At 31.7% G+C, this 14,242-nt stretch overlaps 1 long non-coding RNA gene across 1 annotated transcript; it reads left to right on the top strand.

Annotated features, from left to right (window-relative positions):
* Positions 1-4,174: 4,174 nt before the first annotated feature.
* Positions 4,175-13,708, top strand: LOC134713988 (uncharacterized). Its single transcript, XR_010106454.1, has 5 exons — positions 4,175-4,259; positions 8,958-9,014; positions 9,521-9,826; positions 12,363-12,478; positions 13,608-13,708. It is a non-coding gene; the product is annotated as an uncharacterized LOC134713988 (long non-coding RNA).
* The last annotated feature ends 534 nt before the right edge of the window (positions 13,709-14,242 follow it).

Genomic DNA, 14,242 nt, shown 5'->3' with positions numbered 1-14,242 from the left:
ATGAAAAACTTTTGAAAATCTAAAATATGACCTTGACCTTTGACCTTGACCTATATTTTTAAGTTTTGGTCCAATGAACTCAAATCTGAAGACCCGCAGTCTTTACGACTTACGGTTCATGAGATTTATATGCATATCGAAAATTTAAATATTCAAGGGGAAATAACTCCTATAATAAGTCACTGGGTCGCTTCGGATAAAATTGTTTGAACTTGTATCATTTGGCAAGGAACATTTAAAAAAAAACCATTTGCCGCTAAGTCTTATAGTTCATGAGTTATAGCGATAACAGTGTTTTTTTGTAATTGAGGAGATAACTCCTATAAGGTAAATAGTACACTACGGTGCCCTTAATACAAGATAGCTTTTATTAACCTGATACTTGGTTCCAAAGATTATTTTGATATCTTGCGTACTTTTCTTGGCGATTGACTTTGATAACGGCGGAAGAAAAAGAATAATAATAATAATTAAAAACAAATTGTTCAGAGAACCATTGATGGTCTTTCCACCAGTAAGGATCTTTTTTTAAATGAAAATATTAAAAATTTGGTATTAAATGTCAATTGAACCGTCAAATGTCAGCTTATTGAACTTTGATTCCAAAAATGTATGGTTTCTATGGAAAAAGATATAGATAAGGGAGATAATTGTTTACTTCCGGTTCAAACGATGTAATTTCCGGTAAAGTTTGATAGTTTAATTGACACTGATTCCAAAAATATATGGTTCTATATACTTTTACATTTATTTAGAACAAAAAATAGCTACTTCCGGTAAACAAAAGGTCACTTCCGGTTGGCTTTTACAAGGTCACATTGCTTGAAACCTATTGCAAAAAGTCCCAGGTCTTTATCATGTATACATATGAGGTAAAAGCAAAGGTCAAAATCTTGAACGTTAATTTTGCCAATGACCTTGAGCTCAATTGCAAGGTCATCATCCAAGGACCTCAAATCAAAAGATTTTAGTCCTCTTCTTTATATTGTTTATGAGTTATATTACCATACATATGATATTAGACATAAAAAGGGGGAAAACTCGTGTCAAATGTCTACGTACCCTTTGACTTAAATTTATGTGTTACTACATGTCATAACTACAATTTTATGAAAATATGTTGTCAATATCTTATATGATCTCTGAAAATAAGAGATAAAAAGCCAAAATCAAAATTTTAATCATGACCTTGACCTTTGACCTTGACCTCATTTTCATTTTTTTTGGACCAAGGACCTCAAAACAAAAGACCCTAGGCCTCTAACACTTATGGTTTTCCAGTTAAAAATGCATATCACTTATATCAAATATAAAAGGGGAAATAACTCTCATATGGAGTCTCCGGATAGCTTCGGTCAAAATAAATCAAATCATCCTGAGGATATAACGAACAATTTGGTAAAATAAATTTGTGGGTTTCTTATACGGTTGCGACTATTAAGCGATCACAAGAAAAACAGTGTTCGGGAAGATAACTCTTACATTGAAAAGATTTTGGTTACACGGTGTCAGTTTCAAAAGCGTATTAATTGCTCGATATTATATACCATATATCTAAGCGACATCTTGCGAAACAAAAAAATTGCGAAGGAACAAAAAGTTGGCGGAAGAAAAAAAATAATAATAATAATCAAAAGAAAACCAATAGGTCTTTCCACGGAAAAGTGGAAAGACCTAATAATAATAATAATAAACAAACGAAATACAGTAAGGTCTTTCCATTTAAGAAAGGAAAGACCTTAAAGATTGAAGTGCTATATCAATCTAAAGGTCGAACTATTTTTTTTTATGGTTTTACTTTTTTCAAAAAAAAAATCAGGACTCGATTGCAAAAACCCCGATTTCAAAATTCTGTGAATTTTAAAATGATGAGAATTTCATTATGACAAAATTATTATATACTAGGGATTAATTATTAGGTAATTAGTTGCTACATTGTGATGTCCACACTTGAATGAAATAAGCTTCTTAAATTTGTGTGTAAATGTTGTTAAGGTCCGAAGCTCATAAACTCAGCAATCAATGAGGGGGGAGGGGGGGAGGAGGCAAGGGGGGTCCCAATAACAGCAAAACAGCAAATTGATTTGGCTTATAACAGATAACAAGGAATTAAAATGGACAAAAACAGATAACAGTAAATGAAATATTAAAATAAGTCGGGTCCTTGACAAATCCAGTATTTCTTATTACGGGTATGATCCTTTGTAATGAATTTCATTTTCTATGAACATGGTTTTTAGAATTATGTATCTAGATATGAATTTGATATAGTCTAGTCATTTCGGCGTCAACATGTCGGACATTAGCTCAAACACTCTTTAAGCAATTTACATAAAACTTCAGGAAATTGATATGTCTATTGACGTGAGCTCCCTATCGTTTTTTTTTTTTTTTTATAAATTTTGGATTTTAAGTTTCTGAGTAATGGGGTTTTATTAATTAAAAAGGGCGGATTTTCCTAGTTTTCGGACATTAACACAAAATTGTTTTCAGCAGTTCTCATGAAACTTTGCTGAATTATTTATGTCTATTGTTGTAAGCGCTCTCTCGATTTTTATTAATTTGATTTCATGTTATTCAGTTAAGGGGTTTATTCATTAAAAGATGGTATTTTTAGTTTTCGGACAATAACTCAAATTTTTTCCAGCAGTTCTCATGATACTTTGATGTATTGTTTATATACATGATATATATTGACTGAAGCTCCCTTTCAGTTTTTATAAATATCTGATATGACATTGAGAAGTTATCGAATATTCTAAAAAGGCGACGGGCGTATCATGCGCTCATGGCGTAGCTGTTTATTTGTTATATAATACTTTTTCAGCATTTATTTTTGTACAGTTATAGAAACTCACACATGCTGGTAATTTAAAAAAGGTGTAATAAAATGGTAATGAGGAATATGTCGAAGAGACAAACGTGATATCTAGTAAAAATTCAAGGGCAGCCATGGTATCAAAGTAGGTCCAATTGACATAGTTCTTGTGTTTTTTGGTACTGAAAAATGACACAAAAGAGTTTGAATATATGCTAGTATATTCGCATTGTGACTTTTTCAAATGCCCATTTAATGAGGTGTGTGAATTTTTCTGAATAAGACTATGAGGCAAAGTTAAATATAGGGTAGAAAAAATCAAAAGCACCAATTATAAGCATGTCAAGCATGCAATTTATCAAGTACCTCGAACCAATTTTGACACTCCAAAAGTACTTTATTCCACTATTTTCAAAGATCTTATTTAAACACTTTTTTTTGTACCAAGTCTACAAGTATGTAGAATACATAGTTTAGTAGGGGATAATGGCTTGAAGACGAAATAAATCTTTGTTTGTAATGAGTTATGTGCAGCTTCGGAACCCGTACATGGTGGGAACTTTCATTGTACCATTTATTTGGCTGTGCCGGCTTTGAAAAGAGCTGAGTCTATGAACCATATAATATAAAAGGTTAACTGGTTTTGTCAGATATTCCTAGCCATATGTTTTCCTTTTTGTCATATTAAAAATTGTTCCGTAATTTAATATGTTTTTTTTTTTATTATTAATATAATTTAATATGTTCGTACGGGAAACAAGGAACATTATCCTCGTACAAAAAATAAGATACTTCTAAATAAATGGTCTAAAAAAATGGAATGTATTACAAAGGATAATCATAAGATATACTGGAATTGTCCTGGACCTCACTTCGATCTGTGATAGGTAACTGTTAATGGAATCCTTCTCCGAATACGGGACAAACATATTAGTAGTAGTAGACTCTTATGTCCAATGAATGATTTTCAATTTCTACCGAAAATTTGGCTGTCAAAAAAATGCTAACATTCCAATTTTCAATAACAGTTAACAGCAAATACATTATCACAATAACAGATAACAAAAAAACTAAAAGCCCAATAACAGCTAACAAAGAATAAGACAATAACAGCTAACAGCAAATATATTTTCAGAATAACAGAAAACAAAGAATTAAAATAACAGCATAACAGCTAAACCCCTTGCCCCCCCCCCCCCCCCCCCCCCCCCCTCATCAATGTTAAACGCAGGACTTCGGGAATGTCCGGAGAGCCGGCAACCTTGCTTCGGAAGTTGAGTTTGAACGCGCCAAAGCGGAAATTGATTGACGCGGTGAATTATGGGCAATTGTTTACAATAACAGATTAGGCGGGAAAAAAAGGCGGAGCATAAACAGATGATATAAGTACCACCTTACCTGTTTTCAAATAGCTGGAAAAGAAGGCGGAGCATGATTAAAAGTAAACACCTTAATAACAATGGAATTTGACAACACGTGTTTGCATTGTCAACAAAAACGGAGCGAAGGCGTAAACTTATATGAAACATAGTGATGTTGTCCAGGTTGTCCAGGTTAATCCTGTTACTGAAGAAAAGGACTTAGGAATAACTTTTGAGCCTAACCTAAAGTTTGATAAACATATTACTAACTGTGTGAATAAAGCCCAGAGAGTCTTGGCATTAATCCGTATTTCCTTCGACTATTTGGAAAAAGATATGTTTATTATTTTATACAAGTCAATTATACGTCCTTTGTTGGAATACTCCACTACAGTGTGGTCACCATATTTGAAGAAAGATATAAGGAGAATTGAAAAGATCCAGCGTCGAGCTACCAAATTAGTGCCTAGTATAAAAATGTTATGTTATGTTGAAAGATTGAGAGCCTTGGGCCTTCCAACACTTGAATACAGAAGAGATCGTTATGATATGATACAAGTTTATAAAGCTTTACATGGGATAGCTATTAAATGGCAAAATATGTTTGAGTTATCTACAAATTCTACTAGAGGACATCCTTGGAAATTAAGTAAAAAGAGGTGTAATTCAACTCAGCGTCTCCATTCATTTTCACAAAGGATCATTGATCAATGGAATAGTCTTTCAACCGTAACAGTTTGTGCAGAATCTGTCAATATTTTTAAAAATCATATTAATGATGAACATTGGAATAGGAAGAAGTTTAATCCTATATAATGGAATAGTCTTAATATTATATAGATTTCAACAGTAAAAGTTTGTGCAGAATCTGTCAATATTTTAAAAAAATCATATTAATGATGAACATTTTGGAATGGGAAGAAGTTTAATCCTACATAATGGAATAGTCTTAATATTATACAGCTTTCAACAGTAAAAGTTTGTGCAGAATCTGTCAATATTTAAAAAAATCATATTAATGATGAACATTGGAATGGGAAGAAGTTAAATCCTACATAACATTTTAATATAAATGCAGCAGTAGATAAATGTATGCGACAAGTATTTAAAATATTGTGGAAACCATCGTACAACATGTATAGAAGTACAGAAAAATTATTCGTTCTATTTATGCGCACAGCTCACAGTTAAAATAAGTAATTTAATATCAAGTAAATTATGAGGCGGCAAAAGAAGTTTTCAACTTAATGATCGCCGCAATAATCCAGGTAGAATCCAGGTAGGTAGGTAGAATTGTCTTTTTGTTGTTGATCTAATTGAAACTATAGCAAATTGTTACCAGTTGGAGGAAAATCTGTTGAGAAAGTATGTTGGAGAAAATTGAGACATGCACTTATGTGTATATATGTGATACATGTTTTAAATCTCTTAAACTGTTAAAACAATACAACAGCCAGAAAAACAGTTGACTGACACTCTCAAAGAAAAAGTTTTGGTTATCTGACATTGAATTTTACATATATCCATATGGGTCAATAAATTTTTCCCAAATTAAGTGAATAGGGGGGTCAGTGAAAAAACTATTTGAATTAGGTTTTTTATCCTTCATTGAACTTTTGATGTTGTCCCTTACTCATACATGTATGCTTCAACAATGGAGAAAAATAGCAGATTCATATATTGATCCTTTTACGTGGTTCCCAAATAGAAGTTCAAAGAGTGAAAAGTTCACGGACATCGTACACCAAATTTGGTACATTCGATATGAAATCTTTCTATCATATGCCTCAACAGAGAAGAAAAATATTTTGATATTGACAAATCAACAGAAATATACATAATGAACACTGTTTGGAGAAGTCAACCTTTTCCAAGTAACTTTTTAAATTATGTTTGAAACTTAAAAATGCATTTATTTAATTTGTTTTTTTTGTTTTAATACAATTTACACAATATACTTTCCAGTATCCAAATAATTGTTTTGTACACTACTTTGTAATGTTTTTCACTGAAAACATAGCATTGAGGTGTATTGAGAATTTGCAGAGCGTCACTTGAAGTGAATGCCATGTGATAACGTTACGGAAAGGCATGTGATAACGATCGAAGCATATGATAAATTTTTCATATCAGCCTGCTAAACACCATTTTGGAAAAAAATATGGAAATCATGATAGTTTAATGCTTTTATCATACTGTAAAAATATACATTATTTTCTCTAAGTATATGATAATATAGGGTTATTCTCTCTACATTGAAGACCTGTTGGTGACCTTCTGCTGTTGTTTTTTTTTTATTTGGTCGGGTTGTTGTCTCTTTGACACATTCCCCATTTCCATTCTCAATTTTATTATTGCATGAATACTGGGGATAATAAAACTTATACAATCATAAACAAATGTGAAATAAAAAACTGTTCATTTATTTTTATGCCCCACCTACGATAGTAGATCTAGAGGAGCATTATGTTTTCTGGTCTGTGCCTCTGTTCGTTCATTCGTCCGTTTGTTCCTCCATGCATCTGTTCGTCCCACTTCAGGTTAAAGTTTTTGGTCAATGTAGTTTTTGATGAAGTTGAAGTCCAATCAACTTGAAACTTAGTACACATGTTATGATATGATCTTTCTAATTAAATTTGGCAAATTAAAGTATTGTCCCCAATTTCATGGTCCACTGAACATGTAAAATGATAGTGGGGCATCTGTGTACTATGGACACATTGTTGTTGGATACTAGTACATAGCTGTATTTGGGCCATTTTTTCTAAATATTTTTTTATTAGCTCACCTGGCCCGAAGGGCCAAGTGAGCTTTTCTCATCACTTGGCGTCCGTTGTCCGTCGTCGTCGTCCGTCGTCGTCGTCGTCCTGCGTCCGGCGTTAACTTTTACAAAAATCTTCTCCTCTGAAACTACTGGGCCAAATTTAACCAAACTTGGCCATAATCATCATTGGGGTATCTAGTTTAAAAATTGTGTCCGGTGACCCCGCCAACCAACCAAGATGGCCGCCATGGCTAAAAATAGAACATAGGGGTAAAATGCAGTTTTTGGCTTATAACTCAAAAACCAAAGCATTTAGAGCAAATCTGACATGGGGTAAAATTGTTTAACAGGTTAAGATCTATCTGCCCTGAAATTTTCAGATGAATCTGACATTCCGTTGTTAGGTTGCTGCCCCTGAATTGGTAATTTTAAGGAAATTTTGTTGTTTTTGGTTATTATCTTGAATATTATTTCAGACAGAGATAAACTGTAAACAGCAATAATGTTCAGCAAAGTAAGATCTACAAATAAGTCAACGTGACCAAAATGGTCAGTTGACCACTTTAGGAGTTATTGCCCTTTATAGTCAATTTTTAACCATTTTTCGTAAATCTTAGTAATCTTTTAGAAAAATCTTCTCCTCTGAAACTACGCGGCCAAATTAATTGAAACTTGGCCACAATCATCATTGGGGTATCTAGTTTAAAAATTGTGTCCGATGACCCGGCCAACCAACCAAGATGCCCGCCACGTCTAAAAATAGAACATAGGGGTAAAATGCAGTTTTTGGCTTATAACCCAAAAACCAAAGCATTAAGAGTAAATCTGACACGAAGTAAAATTGTTGATCAGGTCAAGCTCTATCTGCCCTGGAATTTTCAGATGAATTGGATCATCGGTTGTTAGGTTGCTGCCCCTGAATTGGTAATTTTGAGGAAATTTTGCTGTTTTTTTTGTTTTTATCTTGAATATTATTATACTAAAAAACCAAAGCATTTAGAGCAAATCTGACATGGGATAAAATTGTTAAACAGGTTAAGATCTATCTGCCCTGAAATTTTCAGATGAATCTGACATTCCGTTGTTAGGTTGCTGCCCCTGAATTGGTAATTTTAAGGAAATTTTGTTGTTTTTGGTTATAATCTTGAATATTATTTCAGACAGAGATAAACTGTAAACAGCAATAATGTTCAGCAAAGTAAGAGCTACAAATAAGTCAACGTGACCAAAATGGTCAGTTGACCACTTTAGGAGTTATTGCCCTTTATAGTCAATTTTTAACCATTTTTCGTAAATCTTAGTAATCTTTTAGAAAAATCTTCTCCTCTGAAACTACGCAGCCAAATTAATTGAAACTTGGCCACAATCATCATTGGGGTATCTAGTTTAAAAATTGTGTCCGATGACCCAGCCAACGAACCAAGATGGCCACCACGTCTAAAAATAGAACATAGGGGTAAAATGCAGTTTTTGGCTTATAACTCAAAAACCAAAGCATTAAGAGTAAATCTGACACGAAGTAAAATTGTTGATCAGGTCAAGCTCTATCTGCCCTGGAATTTTCAGATGAATTGGATCATCGGTTGTTAGGTTGCTGCCCCTAAATGGTAATTTTGAGGAAATTTTGCTGTTTTTTTTGTTTTTATCTTGAATATTATTATAGATAGGGATAAACTGTAAACAGCAATAATGTACAGCAAAGTAAGAACTAAAAATAAGTCAACATGACCAAAATAGTCAATTGACCCCCCTCAGGAGTTATTGCCCTTCAAAGTCAATTTTTAATAATTTTCACAAAATTTGTAGATTTTCACTAACATTTTCCACAGAAACTACTGTTATAGATAGAGATAATTGTAAGCAGCAAAAATGTTTAGTAAAGTAAGATCTACAAACACATCACCATCACCAAAACACAATTTTGTCATGAATCCATCTGTGTACAATGTTTAATATTAACATAGACCAAGGTGAGCGACACAGGCTCTTTAGAGCCTCTAGTTTATTTTTGTAGGAGTGTGCCGCATCATGCATAGCTGAGGAAAAAGGAGAACGACACACTATTGTTGAGGTCAATATAAATTTAGCTTCAAATAAGCAATTGAATCACAGCCTGAACAGTAAATAATGCTTGCAATTGGGACTTATGTACATGTATATTCATGTACATTTTTAAAAGATGATGTGGTATGATTGTCAATGAGGCAACTCTCCACCAACACTCAACAAGAGACCAAAATTAACAACTATAGGTCACTGTATGGCCTTCAACAATGAGCAAGACCATACTGCAATGAATTTATGTAGAAATATCAACTCTTATATATATAGATTGATCTTTTTCACCTATAAAAAAATAGCACTGACCTAAGTAACTGTATGTGCCCACAATGCAATAAGTTTCTATTTATTTGTTAGGATATTTGACAAAAAGTCTTAAAGACACAGAAAACCAATATAAAGGTAAATAGTGACCTAACTTAAATATTAGTGAGCTTCTTTTAATTTAACATAATTGATTAAGACATCCATTTCTTTCATATAGACAAGTTGTCAAGTTTTCTTTCACTTTTACAGGTAAATTGTTTTTCTGATGTTGTCAGATAGTGAAAACCAGCCAATATACAGCCAAGACTCTGAGGCATCTGTGTGTGGAATTGGGAAACTTGAGAAGCTTAATGCTTATATTGAAATAACAAATGTTTCTCCAATAAAAGAAAAGACAACACCATTTAGTACTTCCTTTGAGAAAGCAAGAAAAAAAAGTGTATCCAAAGCATTGGAGTGCCTTTATACTGATATTTACAGAACAATATGCCCAGGTGAAGGAAAGAATTGGAAACCATGGTTTTACAGGCAAAAAAACCTCTTTTTAATAAAAAGGTAAGAATTTAAATTGCAAATATGGCAGTTTTACAAGATAAACTAAAATCTATAGTTAAAACATTTGTTCCTGAATATAGAACAAATCCAATGGAAATTAGCCTCCTAAAAGTTACCTATAATTGCTTACATCTACTAAATTTGAAATTTGGTGGATAGTTTTTTAATTGGCAATTATACCACATGTTTTTTTTTATATTTATAAATGAACTGTACTTGATGTATGACCAAGGATACGGAAATTTGTTCACCTAATTTCGGTCATTTTCATATAACTTAAAAGTTGGTGCCCCTTTTCAATAAAAGATTGTCAAAATCTCATTACTGCATCAGTATGCTCATATTCGTAGCATCAACTAACTCGTTTCACTGTTACAATGTATATCGCATTTACTTCTTGATTTATCCTTCCATTTTCCTAAAATTGATGAAGATCAATTAAGGGAAGGTAACTGTTTAAAATTGAAATGATTTTAATTACTCAAAACAATAATTTTCTCAGTCATCGCTTAAGTTTCTTTCGATTCTGAAGTCGAAATTCAAACCGGATGTAATGCGACAATACTATAATGAACAATTCCGGACTCATTTCCAGGATTAGTTTTGTTTATCAAATTCACATGAAATCATCGGCATTTTTATATATTGCCTTAAATAGTCTAAAAATATTAATGAAAATAGTTGCACTTGCTTCATTTTGCATGAAATCATTTTAAATTTACAATTTTGTGTCTAATCAGCGGAAGAGAATTTCAAGCATGCGTATAACATAGTTTAATAAACATGTGTGTTAGTAGGGCCATGGTTTTTTAATTTGTTGGTTTACTGATTTTCTCCATGAAAAAGTAAGGTCGGTCGGTCGGGAAAAAAAAGAAAAAAAAAGATCTTTCAAGACAGAAAACTGATATATATGCAAAATAAAAATATATTTCACCTTTCTAATAAAATGTTTGTCATACTATTTTGTCATCATTCTTAAATTTTAGTTCGATAAAATATTATTGCTCAGCTGTAAACATCGCATGACATTGTCTAATAATTTCCTGTAAAAAAAAGGGGGTACACGGACAAAGACGAAATTAAATCGTCATTTCTCAAACAAGAAAAACAGATTCACATCAGTATCTCTTAATCAAAACTTGATGAATAATAATAAGCATGAAAACTGATAAAGAAAAAAAATGTAAAAACCTCGTACGAAAATAAGTTTCAACACACGTGTCAAAAACATAATAGACTCATCCACTGGAAAAACGAGAATATCAGGTTAAATTATCTGTTGTCATGCATTCTCGTTTTTTATCCAAATGGATGATATTTTTTTATTATCTATGAAACAAGAAAATTTCAAATGATTTGTTAAAATTCAGTACTTTAACTTGATGTCTTTAACTTCCACCTGTCCACATTTGGGCAAGTCTATTTCTATGAGAACATGCATCTTACAGACTGGTGACAAATAATGGAAAACGAACTTATTGTGTAATTGGTTGGCAGATCAGTAAACCAACAAATTCAAAAATCCTGGCCTAGTGAAAAAATACTTTTTCAACGTAAATTAAATCAAGTTTTAATTTAATTTTAAATCAAAATTGACATTGTCCTAGCTGAAAAATAATTAAATATGTGTGTTATTGAAACTGAAGACAACATCTAACATAAAGATAAGGACTCTAACTGTAAAAGCACTGGTTCGGAAATATGAAAAGGAGAAGATGGACTTCCTTCCTGAACAAAATACCAAATTTAAAAGGTGAATGTGCTACTATGGACTTTGTACGACATCACGTGTTGGCTACAAATATTCTGCCAGAACTGACTTATGAACTCATATCAAGATATTTTTGAACATACGTTTTCATATATTTTAATGATGTATTTTACTTAGATGTTATGATGACCTTTAACTTAATACATATTTATTTTTTATCATAGCTTTGCTTTCAATCATTAGGTATTCCTTAATAATTTGGGGAAAAGTAATGATTTATTTTTTCCGGAATAGTTACTTTTTTTCCGGAAAAGTAAGATATTTATTTGCGGAAACGTAAACTTTTTTCCCGGAAACGTCACCTTTTTATGCGGAAAAGTAATGCCAATTTGCTGAAACGTAAAACGCCGAGAAAACCGATCTCAACAAAATGACCGATATCATTTCTGTAAAAAAAAAAAAAGGAGACAGAAATCCCAACAATTTATTTAGGACTTTTGAGTTTCCATATCAGTCATGACTGGCATATATGACTGTTTCTGGACCCTTGTTTATGACCACATTACTCTGATGATAAGTATATATGTGTACAATTAATATATTGTTTGTCTATAGAACTCTTTATTATATATCTAAATGCATCTGTAATAAATAATTATTGAGTTTTGATCATGTGTCATAGATTTAGTGTTGATATTGCCTTTATTGACCTAGGCTCAGTCTCAGTCAGTGTTGGTTCTTTATGGGGAATCTCAACATAGATGAATGTACATGTATATTATATTAACTCACATGTCTAAATTTTTTCTAATGTAAATATTACAGATTACAACATTAGATCAAACTAGCTTTATCCTTAAGGGAGTATATTTACAAGTCTTGGACTTTATAGAGGCAAACACTGTCTATTATTTGCAAGGACTTTTGGAGAGATTAAGGAAGTAAGATATTTTTATTATAGAAAAAAAAAATTGATACTACATGTAGCAGCTTTCTGTGAAATGTTATCAAAATATTTCATGGCATTTTTCATATCGCATGTATTATTATCAGCCCTAGGTTCAATATCAGCCCAAGAGCCACATGGCTTGAGGGCTGATCATTAATACATGTGAAATGAAATGACATGTAATGATCTTTTTATCACATGTACTCAATAATGGAGAAAAATAACAGATTAGCATATTGGTCCTTTTACATGGTTCTTTTAAAATACTAAAGGAGTTCAAAGAGTGAAAAGTTCACCTGAAATGTAGTACATTTGATATGAAATCTTGAATCATATTCTATCATATGCATCAACAGAAAAGAAAAACTGCAGTAGGAAATATTTTGTTATGGAAGATACCAAAAATAATTAAACAATATACATAATGAACACATCTGAAAAAGTCAACATTCTACATTATGTTTGAAATTTTTAAAAATGCATTTATTTTATCACAAGTTTTTTTTTTTTTGTGTTTTTTTTCAATTTACACAATTTATACTTTCCAGTATCCAAATAACTATTTTTTACCCTATTTTGTGATGTTTTTTACTGAAAATGTACCATTGAGGTGTATTTTCCGGAATTTGCAGAGCATCACCAGAATACCATGCAATAACTTTGCGGAATTTTTAGGCATGTGATATAAGACAAAGCATGTGATAAACTCTTCATATCAGCCAACTAAGCGCCAATTTGAAAAATATGGATTTTACGTGAATGAAATAGAGTAAAATCATATGTTAATTAGTCTAAGTATAGACATCTATTACTACATTTATGTGTATGCCATAAAACGCTTTTTATTTTCTCAAATATTTAGAGGTAATGATTCAGTGCTCCAATAGTCTTTTTGGTTTCTATAAAAACTTTTAACAGTTTATTTAATTTCCAAAAATAATTCATTTTAATGGGTTTAATAATAATCAAAGAATAGATCTTTTTTGTTGTTATCAGATCGTAATTCAGCTATTATATTATTGACAGGAAATAATTTACTTTCTAGACTTAGTTATAAATATTAAAACATAAATTTCCTTGTGGACAAAATGATAAAAATATTTTACTTTATTACTTTTCAGTTATTACCTAATGTGTCAGCCTGGAAGTTGAGGAAGGCCAAGCACCATACAAATGATGTTGGATGATGGTGTCAGCCTGAAAGTTCAATAAGGCCAAGCACAATACAAATGATGTTGAATAAGATAAGATAAGATAATTTCACATAATTTACATAATCTTTATAGTTCTAGGTCTATGGAAGACAACTCCTGATAGATTTTATAACCTATATATCTATATATATTTTTCTTTTTCTATTTTTTTTTCATACAACAATGATATATTCTATGAATTTCTTTTGTTCTTCAAAAAGGGAATGCAATAGATAAGATAAGTTTGAAGTAACAAACAAATCTTCAGATGAAAGAATCCAAATGAATTTCATCAGATAATCTTGAAAATTTTAAAATTTAGAATTTAAATTAGACAGATGTACGTTGATATCTAGTGTTGGATGTGGTAAGGCAGTTGTACAGGAGAAAAAATCTAGGAACAAGGTAGAAAATCCAAAACTGGAACATTTATTGATTACATACTGTCATCTAAACAGTATAAAGGATTTGCCTTACCGTACAAAGACCATAAAACTTTCTCTAGGAGAGATTGTTGAAGTCCCAAACCTCATTAGAAGCTTAACACCATCTTCACTGATATG

This window comes from Mytilus trossulus, chromosome 4, assembly GCF_036588685.1.
Source record: "Mytilus trossulus isolate FHL-02 chromosome 4, PNRI_Mtr1.1.1.hap1, whole genome shotgun sequence".
NCBI lineage: Eukaryota > Metazoa > Mollusca > Bivalvia > Mytilida > Mytilidae > Mytilus > Mytilus trossulus.
This window is presented reverse-complemented; position numbering and strand designations above follow the sequence as displayed.